This window comes from Heterodontus francisci, chromosome 5 (assembly GCF_036365525.1).
Source record: "Heterodontus francisci isolate sHetFra1 chromosome 5, sHetFra1.hap1, whole genome shotgun sequence".
In the NCBI taxonomy this organism is placed as follows: domain Eukaryota; kingdom Metazoa; phylum Chordata; class Chondrichthyes; order Heterodontiformes; family Heterodontidae; genus Heterodontus; species Heterodontus francisci.
Genome location: NC_090375.1, coordinates 7125218 through 7140872, shown reverse-complemented (window position 1 = coordinate 7140872; position 15655 = coordinate 7125218). Strand labels below are relative to the sequence as shown.

Below are 15655 nucleotides of genomic sequence, written 5' to 3'. Positions count from 1 at the left end.
AATGATCCTTTGGATATGGAGGCTGATGGGGTGAAAAGTGAGGACAAGGGGAACCCTGTAACGGTTCTGGGAGGGAGGGGAAGGGGTGAGGGTAGAAGTGTGGGGAATGGGCCGGACACAGTTGAGGGCCCTGTCAACAACAGTGGGGGGGAATCCTCGGTTGAGGAAAAAGGAGGTCATATCAGAAGCACCGTCATGGAAGGTAGCATCATCAGAGCAGATGCGTCGGAGACGGAGAAACTGGGAGAATGGAATGGAGTTGGGGGAGGGGGCCTGAGTAGGACTGGAACAAAGAATGCTCGACATATCCCACAAAAAGACAAGCATAACTCAGACCCATGCGGGTACCCATAGCGACACCTTTTACTTGAAGGAAGTGCGTGGAGTTGAAGGAGAAGTTGTTCAATGTGAGAACAAGTTCAGCCAGGCGGAGGAGGGTGGTGGTGGATGGGGACTGGTTGGGCCTCTGTTCCAGGAAGAAGCGGAGAGCCCTCAAACCATCCTGGTGGGGGATGGAGGTGTAGAGCGATTGGACGTCCATAGTGAAGAGGAGGCGGTTGGGACCAGGAAACTGGAAATTGTCAAAATGACGTAGGGCATCAGAAGAGTCATGGATGTAGGTGGGAAGAGACTGGACCAGGGGAGAAAAGATAGAGTCTAGATAGGAAGAAATAAGTTCAGTGGGGCAGGAGCAGGCTGACACAATGGGTCTGCCGGGACAGTCCCGTTTGTGGATTTTGGGAAGGAGGTAGAAGCGGGCTGTCCGGGGTTGTGGGACTATGAGGTTGGAAGCTGTAGGAAGAAGATCTCCAGAGGAGATGAGGTCAGTGACAGTCCTTTGGACGGTGGCTTGATGTTCGGTGGTGGGGTCATGGTCCAGAGGGAGGTAGGAAGAAGTGTCCGTGAGTTGGCGTTGTGCTTCTGCAAGGTAGAGGTCGGTACACCATACGACAACAGCACCACCCTTGTCTGCAGGTTTGATGACCATGTCGGGGTTAGACCTGAGAGAACGGAGTGCCTCATGTTCAGAGGGGGACAGGTTAGAGTGAGTGAGGGGGGCAGAGAAATTGAGATGACCAATGTCTCGCCGACAGTTTTCAATGAAGAGATCAAGAGGGGTAAGAGGCCCGGGGAGGGGTCCAGGTAGAGGGAGAATGCTGCAGGCAGGTGAATAGGTCTGCTGGTCGGGGGGAGGACTCCTGGTCAAAGAAGTGAGCCCGGAGGCGGAGGCAACGGAAGAAGAGCTCAACGTCATGCCGAGCGCGAAATTCATTGAGGTGGGGGCATAAGGGGATAAAACTGAGACCTTTGCTGAGTACAGAACGCTCAGCTTCAGAGAGGGGGAGGTCAGAGGGTATAGTGAATACACGGCAAGGGGTCAGATCAGAAGGGGTGGGGTCAGAGGGAAATGAAGTGGAAGGAGGATCTGGAGGGGCATTAGTCCCCATCAGCTGCTGGAGCTTGCGTCCCTTAACACCTGAAAGGAAGAAAAAAAGTATTTTGTTAACGCGTCGGATGAGACGAAAGATGAAATGAAACTGCGGAGTAGAACAGCTTTGAGATAAGGTGAGGCGGTGCTGCTGGAGAGAGAGGTCCAGTGTGTGCATGTGGCGGCGCATCGCACTGAGTGTGGATCTCAGGATGCGGCGAGAGTAGCAGTCTGAGGAACGTTGTATTTTTTGGGGATACCTGTGATCCTGGGTGGTTTCAAAGCATATGGGATCTTGGGCTTTGCGACAGTCTTGTGACTTCTCTGGAAAGACTTTAGTTTCAGGTCTGCAGCATGAAACAGATCATAGGGAGCTGTGAGCAGCTAAATGCCAGTTGCTGTTGGAGTCCTGGGTTTGCAGACCAGAGAAAAAGACCTATTTTCTCTGAAAATAAGCTTTGCATTTCAAAAGAAAAAGTGCTACATTTAAGGTGAGGTTTTGGCCTGCAAGGAGAGGAAAGACCCAGAGAAAGAGGAGTTGTTACACTCAGTGGAGAAACACTGCTTTGGAGAAAGGAAGCCTCGTGTTTCGGGTGTGGCAGGTTGCTGTTGCCTACAGTCTCAAGAATCCTTGCCTCAAGAGTGAGTTCTGTTGCTTTGTGTTGTTTTTGGGACGATCCTGACATCTCAGGCAAGTTTCTACTAAAAGACTGCTATCTTACAATTTAAGTAGACCTATTGTTACAACCTGTTGCTGAAAGATCAGCGATGCCTGCTGCAGATGAATTGCCTTGAACACCTACCAAGCACAAACTGTTCAGCAATCTCACCTGGAGAGACTTTGAGTGGCATCTGACTATTCGACTGAGACACCTCACCGATCCAGAAATCCTACCAAACTTTGACAAACAATTTTATTATTACTCCTAAGAAACAGTTACAACTCAAATTACCCTTTAGCTCCGGTTAAAAATTTTTGAATGTATATGTGTGTGCGCATGAGGGTTAGGAAGAATAAGGAGTGATAAAATCTGTTAATACTTATAGATTTATATCATTATCATTTAAATTGGTTTATTAATAGTTAATTTTCTTGTTTTTAGAAGCCTAGTTTGGTGTGATTTATTCTCGGGGGAAAAATGTGTTTAGTTTTGGTTAATTGTAGGTGGGAAACTTTACTAATATGCTGTGACCTGTGGAGTAGTGGGACTGAATTAACAGTGCATTACTCCCACCTTGGTCATAACATTGGTGAGAAACATGTCTTCCACCCTCAAACATGTCCACAGATTAGAAGGTCTAACCTGAAAAACACTATAATGGTTTCACAAACTATTACTCGGCACATTCTCAGAATTAGATGTAGTCAACATATTCAAAATCTTACGTCAGCATACACTTCTAGTCAACTTCTCTTAGTATAAATTCCTACAACATTTTATGAACAGACTGATGACATTTACCATCCCCCACCTGTACCGGTTCACTGCATCACCGCACTAGCAGAAGAGTATAATTACACTATATAAAAAGATTTTCTATTTCAAAAGTCTAAATGGAAATGTATATTTTCTATGTAGAATACTTGTATAAAACCTCAATGTCCCAAATCCCTTTACTGCCAATTGAGGTGGTCATCAGGCCCATCATGCTTGTGTTGACTCTTTGAAAGAGCTATCTGATTCTCATTGCACTCCACTTTCTCCAAAGTACTGCAAATTTACCCCCTACAAATATTTATCCAAATCCCTTTGCAAAGTCTCTCCATATAAATGAAGCCTTGCATCCCTGATGCCATTCTTGTAAGTCTCCTCGGCACCTCTTGAAGGCCTTGTCATCCTACCTAAAGTGTGTCACCTAAAATTGGGCAATACTTCAGATGAACCTAAAGAAGTAATTTTAAAATCGTTTAGCATAACTTCCTTGCTCTTGTACTTGATGCTCTAGTTTATAAAAGCAAGGATCCCTAGGATATGGTGGAAATATTTCATGACAAGGACAGAGGTTCACTTTAAAACGGCGATGAATTACAATTACACACCCTGATCAAATTATCCCCTACTTCATTAGTCTTAAATGCCTGTGATGATTGACAAGTCAGTCAGAAAGGTTTTAACAAAGCGTTAATTAAACTACAGCATCTAGAACCTACACCTATTCAAATGTCTTAACATTTCCATTTCCTGTGCCGATGGAAACAGTCACCCATGGCCGCACTGGAAGTTTACCAACACAATTCCCATTATAAAGGTAGAGATTTGTACTAGAAATAGACAAAAATACAAACAGTGTAAGGCTAATTTACAACGGGGACGAAATTAAGAGACTTGTATTTATGTAGCACTGATCACAATTCCACAGTCTCCTAAAGAATTTTGCAGACAATTAAGTGTAGTCACTTCAGTAATGTAAAAACACAGCATTCAATTTACCACAAACAGCAATGGGATAAATGATAAAATAATTTGTTTTCAATGTTGATCCAGGGATAAATATTAGTCCAAGACATCAAGGAGAACTCCTCTTCTTCGAATAGCAGCCAGGGGATCCTTTACAACCACGAGCGTGCAGATGGGACCCCTGTTTAAGAGATCAAAAAGCTAGCTCATTGGACAGCGTGGCACACCCTCAGCATAGCCCCTCTGCCAGGCATACCTAAAAATTAGGTACCTACCTGGTGAAGCTACAACAGGACTACATGCATGCTAAAGAACAGAAGCAGTATGCCGTAGACAGAGCTATCCACAACAAACAGATAAGATCAATGCGCTGCAGTCCTGCCACATCCAGTCGTGAATGGTGGACAATTAATGGAGGTGGAGGCGGCTCCACAAACATTGCCATCCTCAATGATGGGAGGAGCCCAGCACATCAGTGCAAACACAGAAACCACTGCAACCATCTTCAGTCAGAAGTGCTGAGTGGATAATCACAAGAACACAAGAAATAAGAGCAGGAGTAGACCATATGGCCCATCGAGCCTGCTCCGCCATTCAGTAATGTTCACAGCTGATCTTAGGCTTCAACTTCACTTTCCCACCCACTAACCATATCCCTCGATTCCCTGAGATCCCAAAAATCTGTCTATCGCAGCCTTAAATGTATTCAATGATGGAGCATCTACAACCCTCTGGAGTAGAAAACGCCAAAGATTCACAACCCTTTGAGTGAAGTAATTCCTCCTCATCTCAGTCCAAGATGATCAACCCTTATCCTGAGTCTGTGCTGCCATGTTTTAGATTTCCCAACCAGTGGAAATCAGTCCCTTTAAAATCTTATGTTTCAATGAGATTGCCTCTCATTCTTCTAAATGCCTGAGAATATAGGCCCAGTTTACTTAGCCTATCATAGGACAATCCCCTCAGCCCTGGGACCAATCTAGTAAATCTTCACTGCACTGCCTCCAATGCAAGTATATCCTTTCTTAAATGTGGAGACCATCTTGGCCTCCCCAGCTTCATATATGCCAGTCTTCAAACAACTCAATTCACACGTGATACCAAAAAATGGCTGAAAGCAGTGGATAAAGCAAATGCTATGGGCCCAGACAAGTGCTGAAGACTTGTGCTCCAGAACTAGCACGCCTTAGCTAAGGTGTTCTAATACAGCTACAAAACTGGCATCTACCAGACAATATGGAGAATTGCCTAAGTATGTCCTGTCCACAAAAAGCAGGACAAATCCAGGCAGATTCAATAAAAACATTCAAAAGGGAGTTAGACTATTATCTGAAAAGGAAGAATGTGCAGGGTTATGGGGAGAAGACAGGAAAGTGGCACTCATTTGGAGAGCTGGTGCAGACACGATGGGCCAAATGGCCTGTTTCTGCAAACATAATTAGCAACAGCCTCGCGAGTCTGCTCTGCCATTCAATAAGACCATGGCTGATCTGCGCTGTAACAATTCTGTGATTCTGAGATCAATTACCACTCCGTCACTCTACTCTCAATCATCAGCAATGTGATGGAAGGGGTCATCGACAGTGCTATTAAGTGGCACTTACACAGAAATAACCTGCTCACTGGTGCTAAGTTTGGGTTCTGCTCTCAGACCTCAAACACAACCTTGGTCCAAACATTAACAAAAAGAGCTGAATTCCAGAGGCAAGTTGAGAGTTATTGTCCTTGAAAGCAAGGCAGCATTTGACCGAGTATGGCATCAAGGAGCCCGAGCAAAATTGAAGTCAATTGGAATTGAGGGAAACTCTCCATTGGTTAGAGTCATACTTAGCACAAAGGAAGATGGTTCTGGTTGTTGGAGGTCAATCGTCTCAGTCCCAGGATATCACTGCAGGAGTTCTTCAGGGTAGTGTCCTAGGCCCAACCATCTTCACCTACTTCATCAATGACCCTGTTCAATCATAACGTCAGAAGTGGGGATGTTTGCTGATGATTGCACAATGTTCAGCACCGTTCACAACTCCTTGCATACTGAAACAGTCCACGTCCACGTGCAGCAAGGCCTGAACATTCAGGTTTGGACTGATAGGCATCAAGTGGCATTCATGTCACACAAGTGCCAGGCAATGACCATCTCAAACAAGAGAGATTCTAACCATCTCCCCTTGATGTTCAACAGCATTGCCATCAGTGAATGCCCTACCTTCAACATCCTTGGGGTGTTACCATTGACCAGAAACTGAACTGGAGCAGCCACAAATACTGGGGCTACAAGAACAGGTCAAAGACTGGGAATTCTACAACGTGCAACTCACCTCCTACCTTCCCAATGTCTGCCATCTACGAGGCACAAGTCAGGAGTGTGATGGAATACTCACCACTTGCCTGGATGATTGAGTTCCAATGTAAGATGCTTGACACCATCCAGAGCAAAGCAGCCCACTTGATTGGCACCTCACCCATCACCTTTTTAAAAAACTCTTTCATGAGATGTGGGTGTCGCTGGCAAAACCAGCATTTGCTTCCCATCCCCAATTGCTCTTGACAACTGAGTGGCTTGCAAGGCCATTTCAGAGTGCAGTTAAAAGTCAACCACATTGCTGTGGGTCTGGAGTCACATGTCGGCAAATTTCTTTTCCTAAAGACATTAGGGAGCCAAATGGGTTTTCACAAGAAATTATGAGAGTAATGGGGTCATGAAACAGAGACTCACGTTCAATTCTGGATTTTTGTTAATTAAATTTAACTAATCTGAACTGGTGTCCCGAAGGCATTAGCCTGGGCCTCTGGATTACTAGTTCAGTGACATTACCACTACGCCACCATCGCCCACAAACATTCCCTCACTGGTGCACCATGTCAGCAGTATGCTCCACATACACGATGCACTGCAGCAACTCACCAAGGCTCTTTCAATCTGTACCACCTGGAAGAACAAGGGCAACAGACGCATGGGAACACCAAGTTCCCCTCCAAACTGCACGATCCTAACTTGGAACTATATTGCCGCCCCTTCACTATCACTGGGTCAAAATCCTAGAACTCCCTCCCTACCAGCATTTTGGGTGTACTGAAGCCACACAGACTGCAGCAGCTCAAGAAAGCAACTCACCACCCACCCTCTCAAAGGACGGATAATAAATGCTAGCCTAGCCAGCAGCGCCCACATCCCATGAACAAATATAAAAAAAACTGTAACGTTCACTCAGCACCGAGTGAGTCATAGAAACAGGAAGAAGCCATTCAACCCCTCCAGCCTCATCCACCATTCAATTAGAATCATGGCTGATAGGCATCTTAACTCCATCCACCCACCTTGGTTCAGCAACCCTCAATAGCCAACAAAAATCAGCCAGAATTAGAAACTCAGGTACTTGGACTGGGCCTTGAACCACAACTTACAGATTCCACATCTGACAAAGCCGAGATGACATTGATCACTCCCCCGCGCCACGGAGCATCCGACAGTGTTAGACTGGAAACCCCCTCTCCATCACATGGAGACCGAGGCTTGCTTACGGCCTAAGCGGGCCGGGCCTCCACTCACCGCACCGTCTCCCGAGAGGAATTTTAGGACATATGGCAAATTGAACATCTCCTTCCCCCTCAGCCCGGCTTCCCGAGCAGCAGCAACAGGCCCGAATAACTGCGAGCAGCCGGGCAGTTCATCACCTAAAAAGCCGGCGTTGACTTCAACTCGCACTACTTCGTTCTCTTCCGACCGCCAGTTTCCACAGAAACAACTAGAAAGCCGCGTGCCAACCGGCTCCTGCCTCCCGTCACCAATGCCTTATGCAGTCTGAAGAGCATCCTGCCGGCGGAAGCCCGGCGCTCAGCACACTGGGAACTGTAGTTCTCCGGTTGCATTCGGCCGCCCTTTGACTGCAAAAGGCGATGCGGCAGGCCGACAACACCCAGAAAGCTCTGCGCACGGCTCACAGCGACACCGCCCTCCACACGTGATCGCGGTGACCCAGTGTCAATGCCCGTCTCCCCCGATCCCGCCCTCTTCGGAGACCTCCTGGGAAACGTAGTTTATTCTGAGAGTCTCAGACATTGGCCGAAGCGTTCGCAGGACTACAGTTCCCATAATCTACCGCGGTAAGGCTTTGCGAAGGCGAAACATATTCCAAGCATATTTCATGATACAAAAGATTTTTAAACTAAAGATGAGTTCCACTCGTTATTTTTAAATATGTTATCGAACCCGATTTTTGGCTGAGTTACGGCAAACGCTCCGATCTGCAGCAGCTCCCGTTGCACTCTGGGTGTCGTGGCTGGCGATGCGGCGCCAACGTCACCAGGCCCATTCATGAGCCGGGTGGTGACGTCACGCCCCGCCCGAGAGGAACGACAATGCCCAGAGTGCTTTGCTGCGTTTCCTGGGGAACGAGGCTCGTGCCTGGCTACGTGTTGTTTAACGGCTGGGATTGGAGGCGGCGGCGGTGCTGGGCTTTAGGTTCGCGTTTACTCACAGACAAGCGGTTAACGGTAAGAGGGGGTGGCAAGGAGAGGTGTGGAAGCTGGCCGAGGGTCGTTCCCTTTACCGTGATATGGTTGCGGGAGTGAGACCGGAAGGAGGTGCAGGTCGCATCCTGAGGGGTGAGAGGGGAGGAGTGGGCTGGGCGATTGGTGATGCAGGTGAAGGCCTTGTCCCCGGGGGTGAGTCACGGAATTCTGACCAGCTCCCGCCGTCTTCCCCCACATTCTCCCCCCCCCCCCCCCCCGCCGTCTTCCCCCACATCCCCCCCCCCCCGCCGTCTTCCCCCACATTCCCCCCCCCGCCGTCTTCCCCCACATCCCCCCCCCCCGCCGTCTTCCCCCACATCCCCCCCCCCCGCCGTCTTCCCCCACATCCCCCCCCCCCGCCGTCTTCCCCCACATCCCCCCCCCCCGCCGTCTTCCCCCACATTCCCCCCCCCCGCCGTCTTCCCCCACATTCCCCCCCCCCGCCGTCTTCCCCCACATTCCCCCCCCCCGCCGTCTTCCCCCACATTCCCCCCCCCCGCCGTCTTCCCCCACATTCCCCCCCCCCGCCGTCTTCCCCCACATTCCCCCCCCCCGCCGTCTTCCCCCACATCCCCCCCCGCCGTCTTCCCCCACATCCCCCCCCGCCGTCTTCCCCCACATCCCCCCCCGCCGTCTTCCCCCACATCCCCCCCCGCCGTCTTCCCCCACATCCCCCCCCGCCGTCTTCCCCCACATCCCCCCCCGCCGTCTTCCCCCACATCCCCCCCCGCCGTCTTCCCCCACATCCCCCCCCGCCGTCTTCCCCCACATCCCCCCCCGCCGTCTTCCCCCACATCCCCCCCCGCCGTCTTCCCCCACATCCCCCCCCCGCCGTCTTCCCCCACATCCCCCCCCCCGCCGTCTTCCCCCACATCCCCCCCCCCCGCCGTCTTCCCCCACATCCCCCCCCCCGCCGTCTTCCCCCACATCCCCCCCCCCGCCGTCTTCCCCCACATCCCCCCCCCCGCCGTCTTCCCCCACATCCCCCCCCCCCGCCGTCTTCCCCCACATCCCCCCCCCGCCGTCTTCCCCCACTTCCCCCCCCCCGCCGTCTTCCCCCACATCCCCCCACCCCGCCGTCTTCCCCCACATCCCCCCCCCCCGCCGTCTTCCCCCACATCCCCCCCCGCCGTCTTCCCCCACATCCCCCCCAATATAGTTCTTGTACATCTGATTTCTCTGCAGGTCTGCTCCTCTATATATATCTCTCTCTCTATTTGGGGGCCTGTAGAATACCCCTAGTAGCGTAATGATGCCATTTTTTTCCCTCAACTCTATCAAATGGATGTTAGCTTATGTGGGTTGCTGTCGTTTTGCTTTATAACACTCCTATGAAGCACTTTAGGACATTCTATTACATTAAAGGTGCTGTATAAATACAACTTGTTCATGTCTGGATGTGTTGTGGACTAACTGATAGAGATTGATTTGTGATTCTTCTTGACATTTCAGCACAAACAAAGATTTTGGGAAGTTTGTAGTCATCGGTTGCAGGCCCGCTAGTGGCTAGTCAGGCATATCCATGACCGGCAGATTCTCCCACAGCGGGTACAAGTCAAGGTGTAGTCACTGCTGGGGGCAATTGGATCTATCCTTCTCCTTTTTTCTTTCATGCTGGTTCTTCGCTTAGTCTCAAAGGTGTCTGTAGCCCTCCTGATGTAGCATCTCCAGGCATCACGATCTATGGCCTGTGCTTCCCACTGGCGATGGTCAGTGTGGCGCACAGAGAGGGACTACTTCAGGGAGTCCTTGAAACGTCTGTATGGGGCCCCTCTGTTCCTTTACCAGTGGTTAGCTGTGCATACAACACGATCTTGGACAGGTGACTCTTGTCCATCTGGGCAATGTGACCCACCCAACACAGTTGGCTTTGTAGGAGGATGGCCTCAATGCTGGTGGTGTTGGCTGTTTTCAGGACTTCAATGTTTGTGAGGCGGAGCTGCCAGTGGATCTTGCTGCTGCGGAGGCAGCGCTGATGGATGGAGCATTTCTGACGTCCTGCCCCATGATGTTCGTTTTCTTGAGGCTGATGGTTAGGCCAAATTCATTGCAGGCAGCCGCAAACCTGTCGATGAGACTCTGCAGGCACTCTTCAGTGTGAGATGTTAATGCAGCATCGTCAGCAAAGAGGAGTTCCCTGATGAGGACTTTCCGTACTTTGGACTTCGCTCTTAGACGGGCAAGGTTGAACAACCTGCCCCCTGATCCTGTGTGGAGGAAAATACCTTCAGAGGACCTGAACGCATGTGAAAGCAGTAGGGAGAAGAAAATCCCAAAAAGTGTGGGTGTGAGAACACAGCCCTGTTTCACACCACTCAGGATAGGAAAGGGGTCTGATGAGGAGCCACCAGAGCACTTTCTCCCTGTAACCCTTGATCCCTTTAGCCCTAAGAACTATATCTAACTCTTTCTTCAATATATTTAATGATTTTGCCTCAACTGCTTTCCGTGGTAGAGAATTCCACAGGTTCACCACTGTCTGTGACGAAATCTCTCCTCATCTCATTCCTCAATGGCTTACCCCTTATCCTTAGATTGTGACCCCTGGTCCTTGACGCCCCCGCCATCGGGAGCAGTGGGTGGCGTCGTGGTTAGCACCGCAGCCTCACAGCTCCAGCGACCCGGGTTCGATTCTAGGTACTGCCTGTGCAGAGTTTGCAAGTTCTCCCTGTGACCGTGTGGGTTTCCGCTGGGTGCTCCAGTTTCCTCCCACAGCCCAAGACTTGCAGGTTGATAGGTAAATTGGCCATTGTAAATTGCCCCTAGTATAGGTAGGGGAATTGAGGGAAGATGGGGATGTGGTAGGAATATGGGATTAATGTAGGATTAGTATAAATGGTTGGTTGATGGTCGGCACAGACTCAGTGGGCCTGTTTCCGTGCTGTATCTCTAAATAAAATTTAAAAAAAAATAAAAACATCCTTCCTGAGTCCAGTCCTGTTAGAATTTTGTAGGTTTTTATCAGATCCCTTCTCATTCTTCTAAAGTCTAGCGAATACAAGCCTAATCAACCCAATCTTTCTTCATAGTGCAAATAATTTGGATGGAGCAGTTTTTGTCAGGTGTGTCCAGGAAGGTTTCCTGACTCAATATGTAGATAGGCCAACTAGAGGGGAGGCTATGTTGGACTTGGTGCTTGGCAACGAACCAGGCCAGGTGGCAGATCTATCGGTGGGAGTGCATTTCGGTGATAGTGATCACAACTCCCTGACCTTTACTATAGTCATGGAGAGGAACAGGAGCAGACGGGGTGGGAAAATATTTAATTGGGGGAGGGGGAATTACAATGCTATTAGGCAGGAACTGGGGAGCATAAATTGGGAACAGATGTTCTCAGGGAAATGCGCGACAGAAATGTGGAGGTTGTTTAGGGAGCACTTGCTGCGACTGCTGGATAGGTTTGTCCTGATGAGGCAGGGAAGGGATGGTAGGGTGAAGGAACCTTGGATGACAAGAGATGTGGAACAGCTAGTCAAGAGGAAGAAGGAAGCTTACTTAAGGTTGAGGAAGCAAGGATCAGACAGGGCTCCAGAGGGTTACAAGGTAGCCAGGAAGGAACTGAAGAATGGACTTAGAGCTAGAAGGGGGCATGAAAAAGTTTTGGCGGGTAGGATTAAGGAAAATCCCAAGGCGTTCTACACTTATGTGAGGAACAAGAGGATGGCCAGAGTGAGGGTCGGGCCGATCAGGGATAGTAGAGGGAACTTGTGCCTGGAGGAGGTAGGGGAGGTCCTAAATGAATACTTTGCTTCAGTATTCACTAGTGAGAGGGACCTTGTCATTTGTGAGGACAGCGTGGAACAGGCTGATATGCCGAACAGGTTGAGGTTAAGAGGGAGGATGTGCTGGAAATTTTGAATGATATGAGGACAGATAAGTCCCCGGGGCCAGACCGGATATACCCAAGGATATTACGGGAAGCGAGGGAAGAGATTGCTGCGCCTTTGGCGATGATCTTTGCGTCCTCACTATCCACTGGAGTAGTACTGGATGATTGGAGGGTGGCAAATGTTGTTCCCTTGTTCAAGAAAGGGAATAGGGATAACCCTGGGAATTATAGACCAGTCAGTCTTATGTCGGTAGTGGGCAAATTATTGGAGAGGATTCTGAGAGACAGGATTTATGATTATTTGGAAAAGCATAGTTTGATTAGAGACAGTCAGCATAGCTTTGTAAGGGGCAGGTCATGCCTCACAAGCCTTATTGAATTCTTTGAAGATGTGACAAAACACATTGATGAAGGAAGAGCAGTGGATGTGGTGTATATGGATTTTAGCAAGGCGTTTGATAAGGTTCCCCATGGCAGGCTCATTCAGAAAGTAAGTAGGCATGGGATTCAGGGAAAGTTGGCTGTCTGGATACAAAATTGGCTGGCCCATAGAAGTCAGAGGGTGGCAGTAGATGGAAAGTATTCAGCCTGGAGCTCGGTGACCAGTGGTGTTCCTCAAGGATCTGTTCTGGGACCTCTGCTCTTTGTGGTTTTTATAAATGACTTGGATGAGGAAGTGGAAGGCTGGGTTAGCAAGTTTGCCGATGACACGAAGGTTGCTGGTGTTGTGGATAGTGTGGAAGGCTGTTGTAGGTTGCAACGGGACATTGACAGGATGCAGAGCTGGGCTGAGAAGTGGCAGATGGAGATCAACCTGGAAAAGTGTGAAGTGATTCATTTTGGAAGGTTGAATTTGAATGCAGAATACAGGCTTAAAGACAGGATTCTTGGTAGTGTGGAGGAACAGAGGGATCTTGGGGTCCGTGTCCATAGATCGCTCAAAGTTGCCACCCAAGTTGATAGGGTTGTTAAGAAGGCGTATGGTGTGTTGGCTTTCATTAACAGGGGGATTGAGTTTAAGAGCCGCGAGGTTATGCTGCAGCTCTATAAGGCCCTGGTTCGACCACACTTGGAATATTGTGTTCAGTTCTGGTCGCCTCATTATTGGAAGGATGTGGAAGCTTTAGAGAGGGTGCAGAGGAGATTTACCAGGATGCTGCCTGGACTGGAGGGCATGTCCTACGAAGAAAGATTGAGGGAGCTAGGGCTTTTCTCATTGGAGCGAAGAAGGATGAGAGGTGACTTGATAGAGGGGTACAAGATGATGAGAGGCATCGATAGAGTGGATAGTCAGAGACTTTTTCCCAGGGTGGAAAGGGCTATCACCAGGGGGCATAATTTTAAGGTGATTGGAGGAAGGTTTCGGGGAGATGTCAGAGGTAGGTTCTTTACACAGAGAGTGTTGGGTGCGTGGAATGTGCTGCCAGCGGTGGTGGTAGAAGCAGATACATTAGGGGCATTTAAGCGACTCTTGGATAGGTACATGGATGATATTAGAATGAAGAGTAGGTAGTTAGTTTGATCTTAGAGTAGGTTAAAGGTTCGGCAGAACATCGTGGGCCAAAGGGCCTGTACTGTGCTGTACTGTTCTATGTTCTATATGTCAGTCCTGCCATTCCAGCAATCAGTCTGGTGAACCTTTGCTGCACTCCCTCCATAGCAAGAACATCCTTCCTCAGATAAGGAGACCAAAACTGCACGCAGTATTCCAGCTGTGGTCTCACCAAGGCCTTGTAAAATTGCAGCAAGTCATCCTTGCTCCTGTGTACTCGAATCCTCTCGCTATGAAGGCCAACATACCATTTGCTTTCTTAACTGCCTGCTGCACCCGCATGCTTGCTTTCAGCGAGTGGTGCACAAGGCCACCCTGGTCTAGCTGCACCTCCCCCTTTCCCAATCTATCGCCGTTCAGATAATCTGCCTTTCTGTTTTTGCCACAAAAGTGGATAACCTCATTTATCCACATTATACTGCATCTACCGTGTATTTGCCCACTCACTCAACCTGCCCAAATGGAACTTCTCTGCATCCTCTTCACAGTTTACACCCTCACTCAGCTTTGTGTCTTCCGCAAACTTGGATATATTACATTTAATTCCCTCATCTCTTTCACAAATATATATTGTGATTAACTGGGGTCCTAGCACTGATCCCTGCGGTACCCCACTAGTCACTGCCTGCCACTCGGAAAAAAGACCTGTTTATTCCTCCTTTTTTTTTCCTGTCTGCCAACCATTCTCTATCCATGTCAGTATAGCTGAAGCACGACTTCTACCCCATTGTATTTTGTTATCTGTAGACTTGACAATTCCAATGCAATCCTGACCAGCCTTCCACATTGTACCCTCCATAAATTTGAGTTCATCCAAAACTCTGCTGACTATTTTCTTACTTGTACCAAGTTGCATTAACCCATCAACCCTGTGTTCTCTCGCCTGCATTGGTTCCTGGATTAGCAATATCTTGATTTTAAAGTTCTCGTACTTTTAGTTCAAATCCTTCCATGGCTTCACCCATCCCTACCTCTGTAATCTCCACCAGCCCTAAAACCCTCCAAGATATCTGCACTCAACTAATTCTGGCCTCTTGAGCATTCCCGAATTTAATTGCTCCAGCATTGGTGCACGGGCCCGAAGCTCTTGAAATTCCTTAAAACCTACTTCTTTGACCAAGCTTTTGGTCATCTAATCTAATTTTTCCTTATGTGGCTCAGTGTCATATTTTGCTTTATAATATGCCTGTGAAATGCCTTTTATTACATTAAAGGCACTAGATAATAGTTGTTGTGTTCTAGTCTTCAGCATTTTATTAGCCTTTTTGATTATTTCTGTACCTGTTCATTTCATTCTGATGACCTATGTACCCGGACAACCGCCCCCACCCCTGTCCCCCGGCAGGTCTCTTTGGATCTCCACTGTTTGTAGCTTTACATAATTTAGAAAGTACCCTGTTCTAGCCTTTTTAGGTCCAAAGCGGTTGATCTCACATTTGTCTACTGAGATATTTGTGCTTATCTAATTTTGGCCTTTTGAGTTCCTCGATTTTAATTGCTCCACCACTGGTTGTTGTGCCTTCAGTTGCCTGGGCCGTAAGCTCTGGAATTCCCTCCCTAAACCCCTCCAACACTCTATCTTCCTTTTAAGGCACTTCTTAAGACCTACCTATTTCACCAAGCTTTTGGCCATCTTACCTAGTATTTCCTTATGTGGCTCAGTGTCTAATTTAGCTTTCTAGCCCTCCCGCGAAGCACCTTGGGACGTTGTATTCGTCAAAGATGCTATATAGATGTAAGTTGTTGGGGTGAAATTCATTTGCCACTGTTTTAGCTGTTCACTTAACCTATCGATAGCTCTTTGTAATATGCTTCCATCTATACTGCTTGCAGTGCCACCTATCTTTGTGTCAATGGCAAATTTGAATATGTGGCTTTTTATCCCATCACCTAAGTTAATAAATACAGTGAATAGTTGAGGCCCTTGCAGGACAGCA

The 15655-nt window shown here is 48.6% G+C and overlaps 2 protein-coding genes across 3 annotated transcripts in view; one reads left to right on the top strand and one right to left on the bottom strand.

Annotated features, from left to right (window-relative positions):
- Positions 1-7638, bottom strand: part of abcf2a (ATP-binding cassette, sub-family F (GCN20), member 2a) — a 110704-nt gene extending 103066 nt beyond the window's left edge. Inside the window, exon 1 of one of the 2 annotated variants that reach the window (XM_068031064.1) lies at positions 7501-7638. The gene's annotated coding sequence lies outside the window, so the exon portion shown is untranslated. Of the gene's footprint in view, positions 1-7375; positions 7476-7500 lie in introns of those variants that run through there. The other variant, XM_068031065.1, reaches the window with a different exon arrangement.
- A 560-nt stretch (positions 7639-8198) lies between these two features.
- faim2a (Fas apoptotic inhibitory molecule 2a) overlaps positions 8199-15655 on the top strand; it is a 101841-nt gene continuing 94384 nt past the window's right edge. Inside the window, exon 1 of the mRNA XM_068031061.1 lies at positions 8199-8319. The gene's annotated coding sequence lies outside the window, so the exon portion shown is untranslated. The remainder of the gene's footprint in view (positions 8320-15655) is intronic.